This window comes from Monodelphis domestica, chromosome 2 (genome assembly GCF_027887165.1).
Source record: "Monodelphis domestica isolate mMonDom1 chromosome 2, mMonDom1.pri, whole genome shotgun sequence".
NCBI classification, from domain to species: domain Eukaryota; kingdom Metazoa; phylum Chordata; class Mammalia; order Didelphimorphia; family Didelphidae; genus Monodelphis; species Monodelphis domestica.
In genome coordinates this window covers 193144004-193170591 of record NC_077228.1, presented here as the reverse complement: position 1 = coordinate 193170591, position 26588 = coordinate 193144004, and the positions used below count along the sequence as shown (strand labels likewise).

Sequence of the window (26588 nt, the reverse complement as noted above, 5' to 3'; positions counted from 1 at the left end):
TGATATGCAGCAGTCAATGAGATTCATCAAGATTGAGCTGCTGAGATTGGCCAATATGGCAGCAAAGTGATAAATGTTGGAAGGGATGTAGCAAAATTGAGATACTAATACACCGCTGATGTAGTTGTAGATTTAATGCAACTATTCTGGAGGGCTATTTGGAAATATGCGCAAAGGGCTTTAAAAGGCTGCCTACCCTTTGATCCAGCCATACCAATGCTGGGTTTATACCCCAAAGAGATAATAAGGAAAAAGACTTGTACAAAAAAATATCTATAGCCTCACTCTTTGTGGTCTTAAGGGTAAAATTAGGGTTGTTGATTGAATATATTATTTTAGTGGTCGCCAAGGATTTAAATTCAATTCCAATAAAATACTCAAATCAGTTTGGGATTTTTATGGTGGTTTAGTTACAACAGTAGGAAGAAATTAAGAAGAGAGAGAGAGGAAAGGGTATAAGATTTTCTCTGGCCTAGCCTAAGACAAGGGAAGTTCAGAGGCCTTGGCCAAGGAGCCTTTTCAGAAGATTAAATCTAGCTCAGCTTCCAGCCACGAGGCCTCCTCCAAGATGAGGGGCCTCCTAGGAGGATAGTGCTTTTTAGGAGGTCAAGGAAAGGAGGAATCAGCCTTACCACTCACCAAGGTCGCTACAGAGCCAAATGCTGCAAGAATGCCAAAACGTTGTCCAGAGCTCCCAACACTGCCACCAGATAGCACAGGAAATTACGCGAAATATATAGGCAGTTCTTTACATCACTTCCTGTGTCTCACATGTATCAATGGTAGCTTAAGCTTGGCTTAGGACAGCCCAGGGGGTCAGTCAGTTGTTTCTGATTTGCCACTTGCTAGCAAATACTGGTCACAGGCCATCTTCCTCTACAGTAAATCCTTAAGTGGGGGTGTATACATTCCTTGGTTGCTAAAATTCTAAAGACTAAGCAGGGTGGAGTAAATCTAAAATTCACAGTGGTGGCAAAAAATTGGAAAATGAGGGGGTGTCTATCGATTGGGGAATGGCTGAACAAATTGTGGTATCTGATGGTGATGGAGTATTATTGTACTACTAATAATTGTAATACTGAATAATGAACTGGAGGAATTCCATGTGAACTGGAACAACCTCCAGGAAGTGATGCAGAGTGAAAGTGCAGAACCAGGAAAACATTGTACACAGAGACTGATACACTGTGGTACAGTCAAATGTAATGGACTTCTCTACTAGTAGCAATGCAATGACCCAGGACAATCCAGAGGGACTTATGTGAAAGAATGCTATCCACATCCAGAGAAAGAACTGTGGGAGCAAAAATGCAGAAGAAAAACATATGATCGATCACATGGTTTGATGGGGATATGATGAGGGTTTTGGTGTTAAAGGATCACTTTACTATAAATATGAATAACATGGAAATAGGTTTTGATCAATAATACATGTATAACCCAGTGGAATTGCTTGTTAGCTCTGGGAGGGGGGAGGAAAGAGGGGTGGGAAAAATCATGACTCATGTAACCATGAAAAAATATTCTAAATAAATAAATAAATTTTTTAAAAGTTTGAGCTGCTGAACAGAATGGAGGAGAGACCAAGCAAGGCTGACTAAGGCCTTTTTGAAGATGACTCTAGTTCTGGTAATGTCGCTCATAGAAAAAGGCCTTCCCATGTGGTTATCAGAACAGAAACAATTATAGAAAGTCTACACGTGTTCTACAGTCTCTTTAAGGCATTTCTTCATAGCTTTCCAGGAAGCAGGAGGTTCTCCAGACTCTCCCACAGGATTCTCCCATATGGGATTCTCCTGTATGCATCCACTGATGTACTCTATGCATACACCAATCCCCAATACAGCTGTAAGAGGGCCTGGGTTTGGAACTTGCCAACTCAGACATTTATTAGCTGTACAATTAAAAGGTAAATCCTTTGAACTTTCAAAGCCTTAGCTTCTTCCTTTGGTGGAAAGAGACAGTAATACTTTCACTATCTATCTCACAAGGTTATTGTGGTCTCAAATGCTTGGCAAACATTTAATCCCTATAGAAATGTGATTCATTATTACTCAACTGGGATCCTAAGCAGAAAGGGAGGATCTGGGTGCTTCCATCCAGGATCTGGATTGTATGAAGCTGGGTCTGTCATCTCCCTCAGGCACTGGGTTTGGCATTTGGCCCTGAGCCACTGTTGGCTGAGAGTTCCTGCAGACTGAAGCCCCTCACTGATTATTGGCCAAGTCACCACTTGGTTATCCAGCTTATGTTTCAGAACCTCCATTGAGAATCACTTTCATCCCCCAGGCTAGTTGGAATGGATCCTTCCCATTATTCTCTAACAGCCAAAGTCTAAGCAAGAAGTAGGTTCAGAGCCAGTGGCTCTGGATGGAGCATTTGGGAACCAGGCATTTATGTCCATTTGCACTTGATTCAAAATTTGTATCTTGTTGTGTGATACTGTCCACCGGAGATTTTGAACTGACTGGGAAGAGACATAGATTGACTTCTGGGCTGTCTGCTAACAGAGTGAGGTCACAGAACTTGGGAACTTCTAGGATCTGTCAGCCGTGCATGGAGGTTGAGGACAACAGCAATGGAGAGACATATACTAAATGATATGTCTGCTTCTAGTTTCTCTCCTCTCTAATACATCCTACACAATTGCAAAAATAATCCCCTGGGGCAGTTAAGCAGCTCAGTGGATTGAGAGCCAGGCTTGGAGATGGGGGATCCTAGATTTAAATATGGCCTCAGACACTTCCTAGCTATGTGATCCTGGACAAGTCACTTAACCCCCATTGCCAATAGCCCAGTGATGGTGAACCTAATGACACAGGTGCCAAAGATGGTACACTGAGCACTCTTTGTAGGCACAACCTACTCCCCCTCCCAGTTCCTTACTAGAAAGATAGAGGGACTGGGTTGGAGCTGTTCCCCTCCCCCTCTCCATTGTGCCTGACATTTTTTCACATTTACCTACCCCTCTGCCCAGCAGCCCAATGGGAGTGCTTTCTCCCTACCCTGTGTGTGGTAAGTATGGTGGGGGGAGCAAGGCGTATGGTCTGAGGAGGACAGGGAACTTCATCTCTAAAAGGTTAACTATCACTGGCCTAGCCCTTACTGGTCTTCTGCCTTGGAACCAATACACAATATTGATTCTTAGATGTACAGTAAAGATTGGGGGGAAAAAATCCTTGTGAATGCAACCCTGTATAGCAATCATCATGGAGATGGATAAATTTTCCTAGAATCCAGCAGCAATGTGTAAGAATGGTAAGGGCTAGGGAATGGGAGTTAAGTGACTTGCCTAGGGCCATATAGCTAGGAAGTATCTAAGACCATATTTTAACCCAGAACCTCCCATTTCTAGGTCTGGCTCTCAATCCACTGAGCAATTGCAGCTGTCCCCCAGGAGCTCAAAACTTTTAAGAAATGCATGTTAATGGTTTTACATGTAATAAGGGATAATTTAAACATTATTTTTAAAAATTAAAAGCTGTCTATAATAAGTACCTCCATTATCACTCTTCTCACATTCTTCTTACCCAATTACTATCTGGCTTCTGACTTTATCCATCATTCCATAGGAACTCTCTCCAACGTTACTAATGATCTCTTAGTTGCCAAATCCAATGGCCTTTTCTCAATCCTCTTTCTCCCTGAACTCTACAGTCTGATCACTGCCTCCTCCTTGATATTCTTTTCCCTCTAGGTTTTTGGGACATCTGCTCTTTCCTGGTTTTCCTCCTACCTATTTGACTTCTGTCTGTCTCCTTTGTTGAATCCTCATCCAGTTCATACCTGAGCTGAAGGTGTCCCTCAGGAGTCTGTCCTGGGCCCTCTTCACTTGGTAAGTGAGCTCAACAGTTCCCATGGGTTTAATTAGAGGTATCCTTTCCACATTTGCAGGGGATGCGGGCGTTGGTACCTCCGCCATCTCTAAAATGTTTTGATCTTCCTTTCATACCAGAAAAGAAGTCTTAATTTTTTGTTTTCTTTTATGTGGTATTTATGGTACCTTCTTGTAAAATTTGTGTTAAGTAGTTGGCCATAGACTATATATAAGTCAATGTTAACATTTCTAGTCTTTGTGTGTCATCTTTGGCTTTTGCCTTCTTTTTTTTGCAAACTTATCCTTTTTGCTTATTTTAATTTAAACTTTTTTAATTTAAAATTTTAATTTTAAAAAACAATATATATTAAATATATATAAAAGATAAAATAACTTTAAGAAATAAGTAAGTTTTCAGAAAAAGCTGGAAAGATCTACATGAACTGATGTAAAGCAAAATTAGCAGAACCAAGAAAGCATTGTACACAGTAAAGGCAATGTGATTGTCTGATGATCTACTGTGAAAGACTTGGCTACTCTGAGCAATACAATGATCGAGGACAAATCTGAAGGACTTATGGTGGGGAAGGCTATCCATAGATATCCATGGATGTGGATCAAAGTATACTATCTTTCCCATCAATGTATTTATGTTTTTATTTTAGGGTTTGCTTTTGTAGGAGAGTGCTCTTTGAACAGTGATCAATATGGAAGTGGGTTTTGCATGATAATACATGAATTGCCCATATCAAATTGCTAATCATCTCAGAACTGGGGGAAGGGAAGGGAAGGAGGAAGATGGTTTGGATCTTATAATTTTGGAAAACATATGTTGAAAAATTATTATTACATGTAATTGGGAAAGTTAAATATCTTTGAATAAAAAAGATGAATATGTTGTTATTATACATATACTTCAGGCATTTCTCAGTTTCTAAACTTTTTCTGTCATCTGCAAAACTTCCCCAAAATTCCCCATTTAAGTTCTCATGCCAACCTGAGATATATCAAAACCTCAATGGAGAAAATTCAGTGTGAAAGGGTTACCTATACCATTCTTATGCTGATGATTCTCAATTTTATCTTTTCTTCCCCATTCTATCTTTTGATCTCCAGTCTTGCTACTCCAATTGCCTTAGAGGCATCTTGAATTGGATGTCTAGTAGACAACTTAAACTCAATCTGTCCAAAACAAAATGAATTATTTTCCCCTTCCACCCCTGACCTGTTCCCTATTGCTGTAGAAGGCAACAGCACCCTCCTAGACTCTCAGACTGGAAACCTTGGACTCTTCCTGGACCCTGGACTCTTCACTCTCTCTCATCGACCCATATCCAACCTGTTGCAAAGGCCTTTGGATTTTCCCTTTACAACTTTCCTCAAATCAGCCCCCTTCTGTCTCTTGACACTGCCATCAAATTGGTGCAAGTCCTCAGCACCTCCCTCTTGGGCTATTGCAGTTACTAGCTGGGAGGACAGCTTGCCCCAAGTCTCCCCCTCCTCGAATCCATCCTTCATTTAGCCACAAAAGTGGTTTTTCTAAAATGCTTGTCACTCTGTCACTCCCCATTCAATAAACTCCAGTGACTTCCTACTGCCTCCAGGAACAAATACAAAATGCTCTTCTTGATATCCAAAGCCCTTCCTAATTTAACCTCCTCTTGCCCTTTCAATCTTCTTGTACCTTATTCCCCAACACATATCCTTCCTGGCCTCCTGGCTGTATTCCATGAACAAGACACTCCCTCTCTTGGCTCTATGGCATTCTTTCTTCCTGTCTCTATGCTTGGAGCACTCTACCTCTTCTGCTCTGACTACTGACCTCTTCTGCTCTGACTACTGACCTCTCTTGCTCTGACTACTGACCTCTCTGACTTCCTTTAAGCCCCAACTAGATTCCCACTTTTTTTTTAAATACCGTTACCTGCCATCTTAGAACAATACCATGTATGGGTTCCAAGGAAGAAGAGCAGTAAGGACTACACCATTGGGGTTAAGTGACTTGACCAGGGTCACACAGCTGGGAAGTATTTGAGGTCATGTTTGAATCCAGGTCCTTGAAAAGGGTACTTATATTCTAATGATGGAGACAACATTCATGAGGCAGGAATAGCCAGGAAAGGGTGATTTTATTCAGAGCAAGAGCTGTATGATTTGAAAATCATCATAAACCAATAACAACTAATAATATCACTACTGTGTTGGTCCATTTCTTCATACCCTCTGAGTTCCAGCCACACTAGACTTCTATTCTTGGAGCTTTGCATTCCCTTTCTTACCTCTGTTCATTCATACCAGACATCTTTCCTCCTCCTTCTTCCTCCTGGGCAGAAGCCATTTCCACTTCTTAGAATCATTATCCTCCTTCAAAGCTCAATTCTGGGCATACTCTTTCCATATTTCTTTTCTTAAAAAAACAAACAAACAAAAAACAAAACAACTGTGGGTGTGGAATGTAGTATCCGCTGCCAGCCATAGTCTACTGGTTTTGCTTGATGATTTTTCTTTGTTATAAGGGAAGGCTTTCAATAAAGGGAATGGTGATGGCAGGAATGGAAAGGGGAGGGTTAATATTATGAAATGATTATGTGTATTTATTTTTACTGCTTTTTCCTGTTTTTAACATTTTTATTTCTATATTTATAAATAACTATGTTCTATAAAAAGAAAAATTACAAATAAAATTATTATTTATTAAAAATAAAAACATTAAACTTATTTTTTTACTTACTTTCTATCTTAGTATCAGTTCTAAGACAAAAGAGTGGCAAGGCCTGGGCAATGGGAGTTAAGCCACTTGCTCAGGTCATACATCTAGTAAATATCTGAGGTCACATTTGAACTCAGATTTCCCAACTCCAGGGCTGGCACCCTGTGCTACCTAGCTGCCCCCTCCATATTTCTTTCTCAGGATATAGGAGGTATTCTGGAACAGCTAAGTGTCACAGTGGGTAGAACACTGTCAGGAAGATTCCTCTCTTGAGTTTGAATCTGGCCTCAGACACTTCCCAGCAGTGTGATCCTGAGTGAATCATTCAACTCTATTTACCTCAGTTTCCTCACCTGTAAAATGAACCGGAGAAGGAAATGGCAAACTATTCCAGTGTCTTGGCCAAGAAAACCCCAAAAGTTTGTCGCTTTTTTATATGGGCATAGGATTTGGGGTCTTGGTTTTAAAAGACTGCTCTCTTACAAAAATGAATAATATGGAAATAGGTATCAAATGATAACACACATATAACCCAGTGGAATTGCTTGTCGGCTCTGGGAGTGGGGAGGAAAGAGGGGAGGGAGAGAACAGGAATCATGTAACCATGGAAAATATTTTGAAAATAAATAAAATTTAAAACATACAAAATAAAAAGAGCAAAATGGATATTCTATTTTTAATTCATTTGAGATCCACTGAACCAAAACAGTTACATAAAGTATTTGAGAGAAATTTAAAAAAAAAACCCAAAGAGGTCTGACACAACTTGAGGAACAGCAACAGCAGCATCAGGTATTCATTCCCTAAGTAACCAGTAATTGAGAATGTGGAGGGTTCGTCTTTTTTTCTATGTATCCCCAGTCCTTAAATATAGGACTTGGTACAGGGTGATCCTTGAATAAATACCTGCTGAACTGAATACATGCATGTTGTTAAATGCATGCAGAGTCGAGTGGCAGGTCATCAGGACAAAAGATCTGGGTGTGAATCCTACTTCCTCCACTCACAGATTCTGTGAATCTCAGTCTACTCATCTGTAGCCCGGACAATAATCCAATAATCCTCTCACACTGCCTACCTCCCAGGGCTGTTGTAAAGTACAAAATAATTACATAGTTGTTCACTATGTAAACTATGTAAACTATTCACATCCCTCCCTTTGCCAAGAACAAATTCAATCTGATTGTTGGATTGCTCATGGGTAGAACAAGGGAGGCACACCTTGGGCATGAGCTCCCCAGAGCAGCATTTACATGCTTATAGGCGTCTTATTTTTTTGTTAGGTCCCCCGCGAGGGAGCTTTGCAATGCTGCGCTGCGTGCCCCCCCCCCCCCCCCCTGCCATAAGGAAGAACTGGGACAAGGCTGTGAGTTGAAACAGAGCCTGGGGGGAAGGCATGGACGTGAGCTGTCAGGCCCCTGTGGATGCTGGGAGAGCCCGGGGCTTGCTGGCCACCAGGGCAGCCAGGTGGCTCAGTGCATGGAGTCCCAGGGCAGGAAGTCGGCTCACATCTGGCCTCTGACACATACCCTGGCCAAGCCACTGTCATCCAGTAGGCCTCAGTTTCCTTAACTGTAAACCGAGCTGGAGAAGGAAATGGCAAACCTCTGCCGTGAAAACCCCCAAAAGGGACCATGAAGAGTCCCTGAGTTGGGCACAACCCAACAATGATAAATGGCAGCCAAAATGCTCCAGGCTGAAACAGCTTTGGGGGAGAGGGAAGAAGCTGAAAGGGGCTTGCAGGTATCTGAAGCTCCACTAAAAAACAAACAAAACGGGGGCATCTGGGTAGCTCAGGGGATTGAGAGTACTACTTCACTCTTAGTAGCGTTATATTTATTTTAGCATATATTATAATATACATATATATTTTTAAGGCTTTATAAGCCCTTCCCACTCCCCTATAAACCTTTTCCATGTTCTTATTAACCTTTTTCACACTCTTATAAATACTTCATAGGCTCTTTTTTTTTTTTAAACCCTTACCTTCCATCTTGGAGTCAATACTGGGTATTTGTTCCAAGGCAGAAGAGTGGTAATGGCTAGGCAATGGGGGTGAAGTAACTTGCCCAGGGTCATCCAATTAGGAAGTGACTGAAGTCAGATTTGAACCCAGGACTTCCCGTCTCTAGGCCTGGCTCTCAATCCACTGAGCTACCTGGCTGCCCCCTTCATAGGCTCTTAAACACTTTCTGAATGTATGATACAGTGCAGGAGAGCAAACAGACTGATGCTACAGCCTGCATTTCCATCCACTGAGCCACCCAGCTGCCCCTGCGGATCACCTCTTTTTAATTCCCTGACCTGGAAAGACAAAGAGGCCATGTTTAGGAAATTTGCAGGTAGGTAGGATGGCTCACACATGAGGATCCCAAAACATCCCTGTCAAAGACTGGCTGGCTATTTGTTGGGGACGTTACAAAAGGGACTCCCTTTCAGGTACTTCTAGGACTCTTTCAACTCAGCCGTCCCAGAATTATTTAGACTCTCTGGTGGTTGGGAGGACAACAATAAAACTAAAAAAAAACTAAAAAAAAAAGAACTTTCTCGAATTTTCTGACCCCTTTGGGTGGATTCCTTCTGGCTCTGTCATCACCTTTGGTCACCCGCTGGTGACCTCAGCAAACAGAAAGCTGGAGGCGTTGCAGAGGTGTCTCTCTCCCAGCATGGGCTAGTTGAAGAGAGGGATGAGGGCCCCCTTCCTTCCATTCTTCCCAAGTGGTCGGAGTTCTTTTCCCTGGAGACATCCGGATAGCAGAGGAGGACTGCTCTGGACAGCTCCAGCCAGCTTAGCTTGTTCCTTAACAATTTACTAATGGAACAAGAAGAGTTAATTGTGTCCGGCGTATGGTTGGTGGGAACCTCCCGCTAACTCCCGCTGCCATGTGTATGTCATTTGTCCTGGAAGATACTAAAGCTGTCTGCCTTCGGATGCTCTGTCTGCTCCCTTTGGCCCTCAGATGGTTTTATTAACAGAACTGCCTTTGATTTATGCCTCTTTGCTTTGGCTTTTCCTCCCAGCTTAGGACCTCAGCAGTGAGTGTGGAAGATGGCTTTGAAAGGTCTGGAATGCTTATGACTATGGGAGGAAGCTGACGAGTTGCAGCCTTGGCTCCTGAAGATGCAGATGAGGAAACAGGTCCAAGGTCTATGGCAAAGGTAGGGATGTCTTGATTGAATGATGGGCTACTCAGTAGAACCAAACCTTTAGTACTGTTTCTCACAGAGCTCTCCCTTTTTGCCTCTCCTTCAGTAACGGGTGAGTTTTGTAGGGTTTTTTAAAATCCCTGATTCTTAATGTGGAGCTTAAAGGACTCCTTCAGGTCATTCTATCCATCCCCCTGCCTCTTGCTTCAATCAAGACCATACTTTGATCTGTTCTTTTTAAAAAGTTTCTTTTTTTATTCATTTAAAAAATATTCATTCATTCTTTTATTCAAAAGGCATTTATTTAGAGCCTAGTATGTGTCAGGCACTGGGAATAGGAGGACAAAAAAAATGAAGCAGCCTTTGACCTCAGGTAGCTTACATTATAGTAAAACATAACAAGAGAATTCCTAGCTATGTGACCCTGGGCAAGAAACTTAACCCCCAATTTTACCTAGCCCTTGCTGTTCTTTTGTATTAGAATTGATACTAAGACAGAAGGTAAGAGTTGATTTATATCTATATTTAAACATAATGATTTCAGAATATCAATCCTGCCCCTTCCATTCCTTCGATCACCATTCTCCTTCCCCCTTATAGAAAGGCTTCCTTTATAACAAAGAAAAATGGTCAAGTAAAACCAATAGATTGTGGCTGACAGTGTATGCAACTTTCTACACCCATCATCCCCAACCTCTCCTCAAATTCTTCTCTGGGGTCATGATTGTTCACTAAACTTACTCAAACATTGAAATTCATTTTAGGGTCTTTTCATTTATAGGCTGTGGCCTTCCCCTAAAGATTGTCATTCAGGTGGTATTTATTTTTTAATATACATTTAAACATTTTTAGTTGCAAATTTTTCCCTCCCTCCAGCCCCTCTTCTACCCACTGAGAAGGCAAGAAATACAATACCCATTATACATCATGAAGTCATGAGAAATATTTCCACATTGGCCATGTTTTGGGTGGGGCAAGAAAAATAAAGTGGAAAAAATGTACTTCAATCTGCACTCAATTTCTCAGTTCTCTCTCTCTGGAGGTGGATAGCCTTTTTCATCATAATTCCTTTGGAATTGTCAGACCATTGTCTTGCTCCAAATAATTAAGTCTTTCACAGTTGATTATTGCTGTAATATTACTATTACTAAAAACAGTGCTTTCCTGTTTCTATTCACTTCCTTTTGTATCAGTTGATGTGTCTTCCCAGATTTTTCTGAAACCAGCCTTTTCCTCATTTCATACAGCACAAGAGTGTTCGATCATAATAATTTACCACAATTTGTTCAATCATTTCTGAATTTATGGGCAGTCTTTCCATTTACAATTTTTAAGTGTTTATTTTTGTTTACTGTGTGCCAGGTACCATATTAGAAAAGACATTTTCAAGGAAGACATTTCCCCATAGGCTGATTGGACACCAAATTTAGAATCAGAAGACCTGGGTTCAAATGTGAATTCTACCAATTATTGACTTGGGGAAGTTACTTAATTCTTTCTCGGGTTCCGTTTCCTCATTTGCAAAATTATCATATTGGACTAGAGATTATTTCTAACTCTAAATCCTAAGGTCAGCAAAAAACTGACTTCTGGGGGCACCTGGGTAGCTCAGTGGATTGAGAGTCAGGTCTAGATATGGGAGGTTCTAGGTTCAAATCTGCCCTCAAGCATTTCCCAGCTGTGACCCTGGGCAAGTCACTTGACCCCCATTGCCTAGCCCTTACCACTCTTCTGCCTTGGAACCAATACACAGTATTGATTTCAAGACGGAAGGTAAGGGTTTATTAAACAAAAAAAAACTGAGTTCTCTCCTTCCTGCCATTCACATTCCTCCTCTGATAGTGAAGAAAAGAAAAATAAAACTATTTTCTTTTTTAAATTTCAAATACAAATCATTTTCCAATTGATAAAAGTCAAAGGATATGAATAGGCAATTTTCAGATGAAGATGCTATATAGTCACTTGAAAAAATGTTCTAAATATCTCTTGATTAGAGAAGTGCAAATTAAAACAACTCCAAGGCATCACCTCATAATTCTCAGATTGGCTAATATGGCAGAAAGGAAAATTAATAAATGCTGGAGTGGTGTGGGGAAAATTGGGACACTAATGCACTGCTGGTGGAGTTATGAACTGATCCAACCATTCTGGAGAGTGATTTGGAACTATGCCCAAAGGGCTTTAAAACTGTACTACACCCATTGATTCAGAAATACCACCACTAGGTCTGTATCCCAAAGAGATTTTTAAAAAGGGAAAAGGACCTGTTTGTACAAAAACATTTATAGTAGCCCTTTTTGTGATGCCAAAAAAGTAGAAACTGAAGCGATATCCATCAAAAAAACCTTTTTCAACACAGAAAATACAACTGCTTGATCACATGGGTTGATGGGGATATGACTGGGGATGCAGACTCTAAACGATCACCCTGGTGCAATTATCAATAATGTAGAAATAGGTCTTGATCAATGACATATGTGAAACCCTGTGGAATTGTGTGTTGGCTATGGGAGGGGATTGGGGAGGGGAGGGAAAGAACATGAATCATGGAACCATGGAAAAATATTCTAAATTAATTAATTAAATAAAATTTTTCAATTAAAAAACCCTTTTCTAGAGGTATTGTAATATATTTATATTGTAAAAAAGGGTATGCTTTATTGTTAAGCAAAATAAATTTCTGTACTGAATTTCTGAAAATTTTCTATATAGAGAATATAAATAAATAAAAATATATATACATTTTCTCTCTCCTACCTCCGGCTCTAAATCCCTTTGTCTCCCTGAGACCTCAGCTATGCCATGCATTAGCTGTGCAACCTTAGGCAAGTCACTTCCCAGCTTCTCTGGGCCTCAGTTTCCTCATATGGAAAATAAGAAAATGATCCCTAAGGTCCCTTCTAGCTCTGATTTTTTCAACTATTAGCTTTTCTTGGAAATCCATTCCAGAGTTTTGCCAGTTAGGAATGGCTGTCTATTCAGAGAGACAATATAGTTTAATCATTTCCATTTACATCACACTTTGAGGTTTTTTTCTCTCTCATTTGATACCTCTAAAGACCCTGTGAGGTAGGGGTTATTTTTATCCCCACATTTTGGTTGCTGTCTAGTTGTTTCCATCATGTCCAACTCTTCCTGACCCTATTTGAGGTTTCCTTGTCTAGGATACTGGGGTGGTCTGCCATTTCCTTCTCCAACTCATTTTATAGAGGAGGAAACAGAGGCCAGCCCAGGTTAAATGACTTGCCCATGGATACACAGCTAATATTCTCATGTTAAGGTGAGGAAACTGAAGCTGACAGATATTAGGTGACTTGCCCAGGATCACTCAGAGAGTAAGTTATCTGAGATATGATTCTAAGTCAGGTTTTCTGAATCCAAGCTCTGTGCCTCATCTATCACACTACTAGGCTTCCTTAAAGAGTAAGCACCAACCTTAGAGCCAAGAAGCCTGGGGTTCAAATCCCACCTCTGAGCTTTACTAGCTATGTGACCTATGGTATTTTAGACAACTCTCAAAGACAATAATGATTTGTTAATAAGATGAATTGCTATTGTATGTTTTAGAAAGGAATTCCCTACCTAGATAAAATGATAGGTAACACCACCCCCTATTTATCCTGGGGACTTGGGTTGGGGGAGCTTTTCTAGACTCTGGGATTGGGGAAGTGAAGATTGCTCAGGGACCAGAACATATATTTCCATATATTTTGTAACTGAAGACCCCCACCACCTTTCTCCTTCAATTAATCCCTACTTAGAAACAAAGAATGCAAGATGCAAATAGGGTGACATCTGGCTTATAATGATCCCATTTCCTCTTATCATAGAAAGCCACCTTGAGCAACCACATGGGCTCTGATGGTCTTCCCTAGTGATGGATGGTCCCCTTTTGTCTGGAGACATAGATCTGGGGAGCCCCTGGTTTTGTTATCCATCTGCCTCCCTGCCTTCCAATCTGTCACCACTTCTGGACAATTTAATCACTCTAATGATGCTGTCAACAGAGAGCAAACCCCATCATTGCTGCTCCTCAGACTTGAGGCCATTGGAAAAGAAAGATAGGATTTAATTCATTTTGATAAATACTTATGAAGCACCTACCGAGTGCAAGTCAGAAATAGTGTGACACGGTGGTTCGAGGGAACACTTGGAGTCAGCATCTCTGGGTTTAAGTCTGACACATAATGACTATGTATCCTTGGGCAAGTCACTTAACCCTCAGTGCCCTGGGTAACTCTCTTAAGACTACAAATTATAGAGACTAGCTGCATGGATAAATGGGATTTCCAGATTGGAACTTGTCTCACCATAGATGAAATTCCATGTTCAAAGACACATCTAGGCTAGACACTGAGGCTACAAAGGCAAAAATGAAACAGTTCTCTAGTTGCTGAACAATGGTAAAGGCTAAGCAATGGGGGTTAAGTGACTTGGCTAGGGATGCACAGCTAGGAAATATTTGAGGCTAGTCCCTTCTATCTCTAGACCTTGTTCTCAACCCACTGAACCACTTAGCTGCCCCTGCTAAGGGTTGTTTTCTTTCTTTCTTTCTTTCTTTCTTTCTTTCTTTCTTTCTTTCTTTCTTTCTTTCTTTCTTTCTTTCTTTCTTTCTTTCTTTCTTTCTTTCTTTCTTTCTTTCTTTCTTTCTTTCTTTCTTTCTTTCTTTCTTTCTTTCTTTCTTTCTTTCTTTCTTTCTTTCTTTCTTTCTTTCTTTCTTTCTTTCTTCTTTTTTTCTTTCTTTCTTTCTTTCTTTCTTTCTTTCTTTCTTTCTTTCTTTCTTTCTTTCTTTCTTTCTTTCTTTCTTTCTTTCTTTCTTTCTTTCTTTCTTTCTTTCTTTCTTTCTTTCTTTCTTTCTTTCTTTCTTTCTTTCTTTAACAATATCCCAGATACTGGACTAAGTGGTGGAGATACAAATTCAAGTAAGAAAAATAATACTCGACCTCAAAGATCTTACATTATAATTCATCATTTACCTATTTCTCAGTTTCTTTTTTTAAAAAGTCTGATAGGTGGATATAGATATAGATTTATATATGACTCTGAGGTGGCTTAAATGACAATACAGTAGTGGCCTGGCAGAGAGAATGGCTAAAAGAAGGTAGTTTACTGTAGAACCTAGTTTAAGAGAGTTCCTGGTAGGGTGATGAGCTCCCTGGAGGATGGGTGCTCCCTATCAAAATCAAAGATGAAAAACCGGCTCTTCAACACTTTTTGAACTAAAGTCACTTACCAGAAGTTGTAGGGAAGCAGAGGAAGTGCTGAGTCCTCCGGCTAGGGAGTGTGGCTAATTTTTCCACCATGGTGTATGTAGGATAGCACATACTCACCAGATAGAAGGTCCTGCCAGTCAATTTAGTGAAGCTGGGTTGTGTTTTTTTTTAATTGTTAAGAAAAGGTTGAAATTCTGAGTCACATAATTCATGTTACCATTTGCAGAAACTTCGAGCTGACTTGCAGGAGGATATTTATTTTTTATCCTAGAAAGTCAGAGCTAAAAGTGATCCTCATGATTATCTGACTGTCTCATTTTCCTGATAGAGAAATGGAGATCTCAAATAAAAAATGTGACTGGTCCAAGCTCACAAAACCCATCAATGGGGAGATGGGGGCTGGAGACCAGGTCTTTGGACTCCCTAGATGAGGGCTCTTTCCTTGGCTTCAAGCTGATTGTCTGTAATAACAAAGCCTTTACCCTCTCTTGAAATTACAGGGAATTTGTAAGCTAAGGACATACCACAAACATCTAATTCCAAATAAAAGGGAAATGGAAAAGTCTCTCTCAGTAACCAAAGGGAGCTTCTTCAGGTTCACCTTTTGCTTATTATAGATGTCAGAAGATTTCATATCCAGAACACCTGAAATAAACAAAAATGAAAGTGACTGAGGTAAGGGACATTTGTTGAACCGAGAAAACAAACCAAAACTTTGCTTATCTCAAAATATTTAGCACCTGGGACATACAGAACTAAGAGAGTCTAACAAAAGAGAGAAAGGAGCTGGCGGTTTAAATTCCTGGAAAACACTTTAAAATGGCATTACTAGTCTTTAGTGGAAGAAAAGATAATGCACATGGGAGAGAAAGGTTATTATTACCTCTGTCAGCCTCCTTTGGGGTTTTCAGGAACATTGGAATGGATATAACAATTTCTGGAAAAGGTGTCTACTGAACACCAGCCCTCGTCCCCATCTGTACCTGTCACTTCTCTGGGACAATGGAGTCCATTGGGAGAAGCTATGTGTCATTTGCACATTTCTGTGGGGAATGAGGAGGAGGGGAAGGGAGGAAATAGGTGGGGAATGTGGAAAAGTGCAAGGAGGTTTCCCAGAGGGAGATGCTTAAAGAGGCACCAGAAAACTAGAGGGACTTTATCTCTTTCTTGTTTGAACTGCTATAATAATTGTACCTTAAAACCTCTTTTCTGGTGGTTATCTTTTAATCAACCATCAATCAGGATGTATTTATTCACCTCCTATTATATGCAGGAGCTAGGAATATAAGTATATGATGGCTAGGTGGCCTAGTGTATAGAGTACTGGACTTGGGATCAGGAAGACTCAATATGGCTTTAAATCTGGCCTCCAGAAAAAAAAAAATTGGCCTCAGACTCTTACTAGCTATGTGAGTGATCCTGGGTAAGTCACTTAACTTTGTATGCCTAGGTTTCTTCATCTATAAAATGAGCTGGAGGAAGAAATGGCAAACCATTCCAGTATCTTTGGCAAAAAATCTCAAATAGGGTCACAAAGAGTGAAAGACTGAACAATAACAAAGGAACAGAAGTGAAAAGAAAGAAAGAGAGAGAGAACTAAAGAAAGTGAGAGGGGAGGAGGGAGGAAGGGAGGAAGAAAGAAAGGAAGGAAGAAAGGAAGGAAGGAAGGAAGGAAGGAAGGAAGGAAGGAAGGAAGGAAGGAAGGAAGGAAGGAAGGAAGGAAGGAAGGAAGGAAGGAAGGAAGGAAGGAAGGAAGGAAAGAAGGAAAGAAGGAAGGAAGGAAAGAAGGAAGGAAGAAAGGAAGAAAGAGAAAGAAAGAAAAGAAATAAACAAGGAACTTACATTTTAATAGAGGCTACCAGAAGTACATATAAACATATATACAATATAACTATGAAGCTAATAAAGATAAATATGTGCAAAATAGCTAAATACAAGGTGGTTTGGGGGAGAGATGACACAGTGGTTGGGGTGGGGTGGCTCAGGAGTGGCTTCATGAAGAATAAGTTGATGGAGTTACAGCATAAAGAAAGAGAGCCTCTATGAAATGGAGATAAGAAGGGAAAGCCTTCTGGCCACATGGGCTACCCAAGACAAAGATATGGAGCTGGAGGATGGAGTGTTGCCTGTGAGGAACAACAATTTAGCTGGATCACAGAATGGGGAATGGCAATGTCCTGAGAGGATGAATGTTTTGAACTCGGGTCTTCAGGGCTTTCTCTGGAATCAAGTCTTCCTGACTTCAGACCCAGTGCTGTATCCCATGTACCACCTGGTTGCTGCTGCAGAACATACAAAGAGACGGATCAGAGATCAGTATTTGAAAGCTACATGATGGCCTCCCAGAGGGACATTCTGTGATTATTCCCCATTCACTGGTTTATTGGTATGTCTTCCTTAATGGAATGCAGTCAGGGAGGAAGAGCCAGACCAAGGACTGATCTGGCTGATAACTACCTTTCCTCCCCTTAAAACCTTACCTTCTACCTTAGAATCTCTTCTGAGACAGAAGATTGGCAAGAGCTAGGCATTGGGGGTTAAGTGACTTGCCCAAGGTCACGTAGCTAGGAAGTCTCTGAGGCCAGATTTAAACCCACGATCTCCTGACTTCAGACCTGGCACTCTGTCCTCTGTGCTGCAGCCAGCTCTGTCGAGATAGCCAAGCAAAAAAACTTTTCCCTCACCTGACTGGTGAACTAGAACCACTTCAGAATGCCAAAGTAATTGTCCAACAGAGAGATGGACGCTTCCATTCCACATCATTGTGCCCTTCTGGGAGCAGGGTCTCCTGCAGTATCCTTCATTCAGGGGATTGCTTCAGCACCTTCCTAACCCTTAACCCAACTGATAAATGGATGAGTTTACTGTGTGTGTGTGTGTGTGTGTGTGTGTGCTTTTCTGCCACTGTAACTTTTTTCTTTGCATGATCCTTTAGATCCATTAAAACATGGAGAATTAAGAAATGCTGAGCTGAGGGGGCAGTTAGGTGGCTCAGTGGATTAGAGAGCCAGGCCTGGAGGTGGAGGTCCTGGGTTCAAATCTGACCTCAGATACTTCTTATCTGGATGACCCTGGGCAAGTCACTTGACCCCCATTGCCTAGTCCTTAACCCTCTTCTGCCTTGGAACCAATACGCAATAGTGATTCTAAGACAGAAGGTGAGAATTAAAAAGAAAAAGAAAGAAAGAAATGCTGAGCTAAGCCATAGAAGATGTTTTATAATCACAAACTATATAAAAATGCAAGCTGTTATTATCTCATGAAGGCACAAAAAAAGAGATAGGAGAAACAAAGAGAAAAATTAATTTAATAGATGGTTCTGTTTAGTCTTGGTTAGTTGGGTCCTGGTTAATTGAGGATTTTGTCATCCATTTTAAAATTAGCTTAGATTTACAAAATTTTCATTAAACACAACTTTCTCAAAGACATTGTTTGCATAAAGCACATATATCTGATGCATCTGTGAGGTCACCAATTCATTCCATTTTTCCCTTTTAAAACCCTTCCGTCTTAAAATCAATCCTGTGTATTGGTTCCAAGGTAGGGAAGAGTGGTGAGGCTTAGGCAATGAGGATTAAGAGACTAGCCTAGAGTCACATAGCTAGGAAGTACCTGAGGCCAGATTTGAACCCAGGATCTAGGCCTGGCTATCCATCCACTGAGGTACCTAGCTGTCCTCTGCTCATTCATTCTTAATGCATGATATATGTTGAATCATGAAAAGATTTCCAGAGCCTTAATTTAATTTTTTAAACCCTTACCTTCTGTCTTAGTAACAATTCTAAAACAGAAGGACAAGGGCTAGGCAAATGGAGTTAAGTAACTTGCCCAGGGTCACATAGCCAGGAAATGTCTCAGGTCACATTTGAACCCAGACTCTCCCAACTCCAGGCCTGGCGCCCTCTCCACCTTGCTACCTAGCTGCCCAGAGCTCTAATTTTAAAAACAAACTGAATGGGGCTTGGGGGAAGATTTGCAATCATGAGAGGAAGAGCAGTGGACTCTGTTCCCAAACAGAGGCAATTAGCACCCTAAGAAAGCCTGGATTTGGGGGTTTAGGAAGAGCAAGCTTTAGTTAAGGTAAAAAATAGAGGGAGTTACCAGGAAACTGGTGAGTCATTTCTAGGGCAGAGGAAGGTGTACATGGAGTGCCAGGCTTGGGACGATAATATGCCATAATAACTCACATTACTAATGATATGTGCTGAAATGTACAAAATGCTTTCCATATATTGTCTCATTTGGCCCTTTCAGCATCTCTGTGAGTTATGTAATATAGGAATTTATTGTTGTTGTTGTTCAGTTGTGTTCGATTCTTCATGACCCCAATTTGGGATTTTCTTGGCAAAGATACTACAATGGTTGGCCATTTCCTTCTCTGGCTCATTTGACAAATGAAGAAACTGAGGCAAACAGGGTGAAGTGACTTGCTTAGGGACACCCACCTAGGAAGTGTCTAAGGCTGGATTTGAATTCAGGTCTTCCTGACCCCAGGTCTGACACCCCCTAAGGAATTAGCATCTTCATGCTAAAGATGAGGAAGGTGAGACCAGCAGGGTTAAGGGGTTTGCTCAGGGTTCCATAGCTAGGGTCTGCAGCTGGATTGAAACTCATGAAGTTGAGTCTTCCTGATTTTTAGCACTGTGCTCTATCCACTGAGCGGCCCAGAATTAGGGGTGAATAGCCTTGTACCAAAGATCAGGAAGATGAGGCTGAGAGGTGGGATTGAAAGGGAGACAGCAAGCCTCAGGATCACCATCCAGATTCATGTCTTCTGTCTCTATAGTTAGTTCTCATTCATTCATTCCTCTGCTTCCCTCCCACCCCCTTCTCCCCCTGCTCCCCATTTTTTGAGATCTACTTTCCCTGTCTTGCCTAGACTGGAAGTACAATGTGGCCATACATGGACAGGATCCAATACTCATCATAGAAGCTTTAACGAGCACTGTTTTACTATTCTGGGCTCCTCCTTTGGCATTATGAGAACTTTCCACCCATGGTATGGTACTCAGACACTCAAATGACTTTGGCCCTACTATATCTCAGAGTTCTTGAATTCAAGGTTTCTACCAGCCTCAGCCTCCCCAGCAGCATGGGCCACTGTGCCCAGATCACAACTGCCTTCCAAAGCAGCAGGAGTTTTCCTGGTTCCTAATCCATTCCAACAAGGCTTTTTTACCTTTTAGGAAGGATTTGTTAGAGAAACTACAAAGGAGAACTAAGGCCATTTTTGGAACTGAAGATTTCAAAAAAATAAAAACAAAACCCCAAACATTTTCTATTTTCTTTTCATCCAAAACAAGACAAAGGTATTTTCCAAGATCTAAAAAAAAAAAACCTAGCAACAGTTAAACCTGGGAAGATGATACAAGGGCTGGCTTATTTCCTCCCCTAACCAAATGGCATTTTTAAAAAACCCTTACCTTTCATCTTAGAATTATTACTGTGTGTTGGTTCCAAGGCAGAAGAGTGGTAAGAGCTCAGCAATGGGGGTCAAGTGACTTGCCCAGGGTCACACAGCTGGGAAGTATCTGAGGCCAGATTTGAACTTAGGACCTCCCATCTCTAGGTCTGGCTCTCAATCCACTGAGCCACCCAGTAGCCTCCCCAAATAGCTTTAAAAAAATCAATGAACTTAAAAAAAAATCTGAAATGTTTAGATGGGTCATTTCTAAAATATATGCCTTCCCAATTTGAAACTATGTCCAAAGGGCACTAAAAGACTGATTGCCCTTTGATTCAGCCATAGCACTGCTGGGTTTATACCCCAAGAGATCATAAAAGAAAAAGACTTGTACAAGAATATTGATAGCTGCACTCTTTGTGGTGGCCAAAAATTGGAAAATGAGGGGATGCCCTTCAATTGGGGAATGACTGAACAAATTGTGGTATATGTTGGTGATGGAATACTATTGTGCTCAAAGGAATAATAAAGTGGAAGAATTCCTTGTGAACTGGAACAACCTCTAGGAATTGATGCAGAGTGAGAGGAGCAGAACCAGGAGAACATTATACATAGAGATGGATACACTGTGGCACAATTGAATGTAATAAACTTCTCTACTAGCAGCAATGCAACGATCCAGGACAATCCTGAGGGTCTTACGGGAAAGAACACTATCTACATCCAGAGGAAGAACTGTGGGAGTAGAAACACAGAAGAAAAACAACTGCTTGATTACATGGGTCTAGGGGATATGATTGGGGATACAAACTTTAAATGAACATCCTAGTGCAAACATCAACAACATGAAAATAGGTTTTGATCAAGAACACATGTAATACCCAGTGGAATTGCATGTCGGCTACGGGAAGGGGTGGGGGGAGGAGAGGGAGGGAAAGAATATGATTCTTGTAACCAAGGAATAATGTTCCAAATTGACTAAATAAAATTTTAAAAAATAAATAAGTAAATAAAAATGGGCATTGGTTTAAACACCAAATAAAATAAAATATATGCCTTCCCCAACTCTTCCCAGTTTTTCAGTCTTGGCCCAAGGTAGCTATCTTTTGTGATATCTCAAGATAATTGGACATTAATAAGAGTCTGATGATAAAACATGGAAACATCCAGTGATTCTCAGCAGATGTCCTTGGGCAGCCAAGAGGATCTTTGTCCGTAGAACTTGCCCATACTCAAATCTTCTCTCTAATATGAGAGATTTAACACACCTTGGTGAGTCCTCAGGAGCAGGAAAGTTGTCATTCATTTCCATTTGGGTGATGATTGGTGCCCTTCCTAACATTTCATGAGGCTCTTTCCCATTTAAATGTCTGTGGCAGTGGGCAGAACGGATCCTCCCTGTGAAGAATGCAAAACAAGTGGAATTGAAGCACTCAGCTGTGGGGAGGGAGGAGAAGATCTGCCAAAAGCCTTGACATTTGTCTCACTCTGCTTTCAGATCTAATCTTGTCAAAGGAGAACTGGCATTTTCCTTTTTTTAAAAGAAGAGAACTGATTTACATTTGCCTTTTTGACAATGCCTTCTGTACAATTAGAAGGAGCTTTAAAGAGTTGTCATTATCTTTTAAGAAATCCAAGTCTCTGCTTTCTGATAGCTCCTTATGTTTCCAGGAAGGAATAATTACACGTCCATATTGGCCGTTTTTGTATAATTCCCAGACAGATGATTGATCACAAGAGTCCGCGTTCCCCTGTATAACTGTGCTCAGGGCAGGGACCACAGGTCCCCATTCTCTAAGGTCTGTCAAGGTCACTGGATGATTAATGATTCATAAAATGTTCATCTGGGACAGGCGCTATGCTCATGTCCTTCTGGACAAAGGCTGGATATGCAATACAAAGACAACTGTGGCGCTTTCTCTCAGACTTTTAGGAAATCCTATGAGATGACATGATTCATGCCCCAGTGAGCCGGATTTAGAGAATCTTCTTAGAGCAAATCGACTCATGCAGTTGACCTTTGAGGCTGTGTGATAGTGGACCCGAATACTCTGGGGACAGAAAGGGATATCCTTTGTGGTAAAAACACTGGAATTCTGGCTTGTCAGTCTCTTATGAGTTTAATCAGCATGAATTAAATTCATGACAAGATCACGAGTTCTTTAACCTTAGATCCTTGAACTTGTTTTTCATGTTTTGATAATATATTTCATTTTAATTGGTTTTCTTGATGATCTGATATGTTTTATATATTTAGAAACATTTTTTTCCTGGGGGCATCTAGGTGGTTCCATGGATTAAGAGCTAGGACTAGAGATGGAGAGGTCCTAAATTCAAATTTAGCCTCAGACACTTCCTAGCTGTGTCTTCCTAGTCAAGTTGCTTAACCCCCATAGACCAGTCCTTATTGCTCTTCTGCCGTGGAATCAACACATTCTAAGATGAAAGGTAAGGATTATTAAAAAAAAAAACATTTTTTCTGAGAAGGGGTCCATAGATTTCATCTGACATGACACAAAAGAGGTGAAAAATCCCTGGCCCTAGCTTTTGTTCACAACCTGGATGGATAGATAGAGTTTCTGAATCTGCAAAGCCGAAAACAAGATCTAGGATCCAAGGTGACCTGTCTAATGTGGGACACTTGGTAAAGGTCTGTCTGAAACAGCCTATCCCTTCCTTACGACAATCCCCAGTGTGAATGTAAGCTCCTTACAGACGAGCTTAAGGGTAGAGATCTTGTCCTGTGATCACAGCTAGCACTTATATAATGCTTTAAGGGTTATAAAGCATTCTACAAATATTATCTCATTTTTAATCCTCACAAGAGTAATGTGCCAATATAGTCCCCAGTTAATAGATGAGGGAACTGAGGCTAAGAAAGGTCAAATGACTTGCTCAGTTGGTAAATGTCTGAAGGTTGGATTTGAACTCATCTGTCTTCCAGGGTAGCTAGGTGATACAATGGTTAGAGTACTAGGCATAGAGTCAGGAAGATCTGAGTTCAAATCCTGCTTCAGACACATACTAGCTGTGTGACCCTAGGCAAGTCACTTAACCCTATTTGTCTCATTTTCCTCATCTGTCAAATGATCTGGAGAAGAAAATGGCAAACCACTCTAGTATCTTTGCCCAGAAAAGCCCCAAAAGGGGTCATAAAGAGTTGGACATGATTGGAAATGACTACAACAACTTCCTGACTTTGAGTTCACTGCTTTACACCACCCAGCTGGATGTATAGCTTTCTATCTCCTCTGTGCCCAGCATGGTGCCTTGGGTATATTATCTTATGCATACATATATACGTGTAGTGTTTATTAAATATTACGTATTGCATAATGTTTGTTAAATGAATGAGTACATGAAGGCATGACCTAAAGTCAGGACCATTCCTAGAGTCCAGGACTAGGGGAAGCTCTGATTAATCAGAGTCCAAAAGACTTTTGCTCTTGTAAGGAACTGCTTAGAGCTGGAGAAATCCGCCTGGAGAAGCATGTTTCCCCAGGTAGAATTGTTCTATTTATTTAACTGGTCAGTTATCAACTAATCTAATACCCTCATTTTATGGCTGAGGAAACTGAGGGTTTAAGTCCAGGTAGAATTCTGACCAAAGTCCCAGATCCTTTAAGACCAAAATGTAGAAATCTCTGGTCTTAGCTGTGTCCTTCTAGTTTGAGGAACGTGGTCCTTCTGTCAAATGCAAAAGTTGTTCAGTGACAGATGGCCCCTAAGGGACTGGGGGAAGGGCTCTTGAAACTTCAGCTAAGGGCAGAGTCTCTCAGTGACCCCAATTCATATCCATTTAAATTCTGATTCAATTTCTGCTCATGATTTGTGAACCAATATTCTCAGGGTGGCCCAGGAATCAGGCACGGCAGAATTACCTTAGGATATTGTAGAAGGGAAACCTTATTACCCTGCAGTCCAGATTGACAGCATTATGATGCTGTGTTCTCAAATCTAGCACATGCACTCACACACACTATTTGGCCAATAAAATGTCTGTACTACCTCTTCCCATTTTCTTCAGATGCCCTTGGCTCTCAGTCTTCTGGGCCACCTCGATGCCCCTAGATTTTGTTCTGTTCCATGGTTGGGGGCAGGAGAGAGGCAAGAAGAGAGGGAGAGATTTTGTCCTTTGTCCTCAACTAATTCTGCTGATGTGGTCATGGTAGACAAGGACAAATGACAAATTGTTAATGTGTTAACAAGGTGTTAACAATTACTGGTTTCTTCACAAGTATGAAAATCTTTCTCTTATTGAATCTAACAGGAGCAATGTCATTGGTGGAATAGAAAAATTGGTCTTACCAGTTGAGTATGTTCCAGAATGCCAAGTCATAAACTGGCTAATGGAGGACCCATTGTTTACCTCTTGAGGAGGAGGGGATTTTTTTCCCCTTACACCCCAGTCGCTGGCCATGGTGTCTAGTAGGAGAGCTACTCCCCCCTGGAGGGAAACCTACCATTTAACACATGGAGAGAAATTGAAGCCCCAAAGGATGCTACCTAAAGATCATAGGATTAAGAGCTGAAAGGAACACTAGAGATCTTTTAGTTTAACCCTCCTCATTTTTCAGATGAAGAAATTGACATTCAAAGAGGGTAAGGGACTTTCCTCGGATCAACAGAAGAGCTAATAAATTATCAATTTAAGATGAAAAACATTTTTTTCTTCTCTTCTTCAAAATCTCTAGAAATCAGAGAGGATTGTGTCCTCAGGAAAGGAAGTTCCACAGGGGAATTTAGTTAAAAGTGATAGATATGTCTATTCATTTTAGGTGGGAAAATGTTTTCTTCCTTTCATCAAAATATGAAGAAATCAGAGAAGACTTGTGTTCTTAGAATTTAGGGTTCTCTTCAGATAGTTAGTGAAAGTGGTAGGTGTGGCTATTCATTTCAGGTGACTCATTCTTAGGGTGCTGAGGCTGTGCACAATCAAGTTGAAGAACACTTAAAAACCCTTATTTTCTGTCTTAGTAACACTTTTTTATTGAAAATTTTTATTTAATTAATTAATTTAGAATATTTTCCCATGGTTACATGATTCATGTTCTTTCCCTCCCCTTAGCAACAATTCTAAGACAAAAGGCAAATGGGGTTAAGTGACTTGCCTAGAGTCACATAACCAGAAAGTGTCTGAAGTCAAGATTAGAACACGGGTCTTTCTGATTCCAGGTCTGGTATTCTATCTGATCCACTGTGCCACCTAGAGCACTTATTTAATACCTTTCAGTGTAGAGAGGTACTGGGAGTTAGTACAGTCAGGGAAGCCCTCATCTATCCAGTCCCAGTATATCAATAATGATCATAACTAACATTTATATAGCTTTAAATTTTGCAAAGAAATTTTGATCCTTACCACCTGAGAGGTAGGCACTCTTATTATCCTTATTTTACAGATGAGGAAACTGAGGCAGAAAGTGATTTTTGTCTAGAGACCCTTGGCTAGTAAATGTGTGGTGCTGAATTTAAACCCAGATCATCCTGCTCCAGGTCCAGACCTACATCCCCTGTGCCATCTAGCTGTCTGATATCGATGCTATTCTTGGAGCAGGGCTCAATCCTGGACTCCAATAACGAAGGGCATCTTGGAGCTTGGCTGTTGTGTGGACAGTAACCCTGCCAGGAATTCCAGCAGGATGCTTGTGTCAGAGTCTGCAAAGGCGATTAGCAAAGCCAGCTCTCAGACTAGACATTGGGGGGATTTGGACACTAATGTGCTAATAGCCTGGCAGCTAGGATTAGATGATATGAACTGCTTATGGTCCCACCTCTTGGAAGAAAGCAGCAGTTGCTCTTACAGAGACCTTGGAGGGAACAAAGGAGTCACTCAGTCTTGGTGGTTCCAGTGGTGCCCTTCCATAATCTGCATGTATGCAAACGACTAAATTGTACATTTAGAACTCTAGGGACCTAACAGACAGCTCCATATTCAATGAGATATGGTTAAAATGGTGACGGTAGAATCTTGTGATTTTTGAGCTCTGAAGACCTGGAGGACCTTTGATCATTTCTAATCTGGACTGCTAAAGCCTAGCGTTTATTATTTTTCTTTAAGTTCTACTGGGTTACTTTGACTCTCTTAGATACTTAACAATTGGGTGAACTTGGACAAGTTACTTAGACCAATTTGCCTCAGTTTCTTTATCTGTCAAAAGAGTCAGAGAAGGAAATGGCAAACCATTCCAGGATCTTTACCAAGAAAACTCCAAATGGGGTCACAGAGATGATTGAAAAATGACTGAAAAACGACAATGCGAATGTTATATCTGCAGTAAGAGTAGGAATGATCTGATC

The 26588-nt window shown here is 40.9% G+C and overlaps 1 long non-coding RNA gene across 1 annotated transcript; it reads right to left on the bottom strand.

Annotated features, from left to right (window-relative positions):
• Positions 1 to 12438: 12438 nt before the first annotated feature.
• Positions 12439 to 24586, bottom strand: LOC103105022 (uncharacterized). The gene is made up of 3 exons (XR_462040.3): positions 24300 to 24586; positions 21560 to 21689; positions 12439 to 15532 (listed from the first exon to the last, which is right to left on the bottom strand). It is a non-coding gene; the product is annotated as an uncharacterized LOC103105022 (long non-coding RNA).
• Positions 24587 to 26588: the final 2002 nt, after the last annotated feature.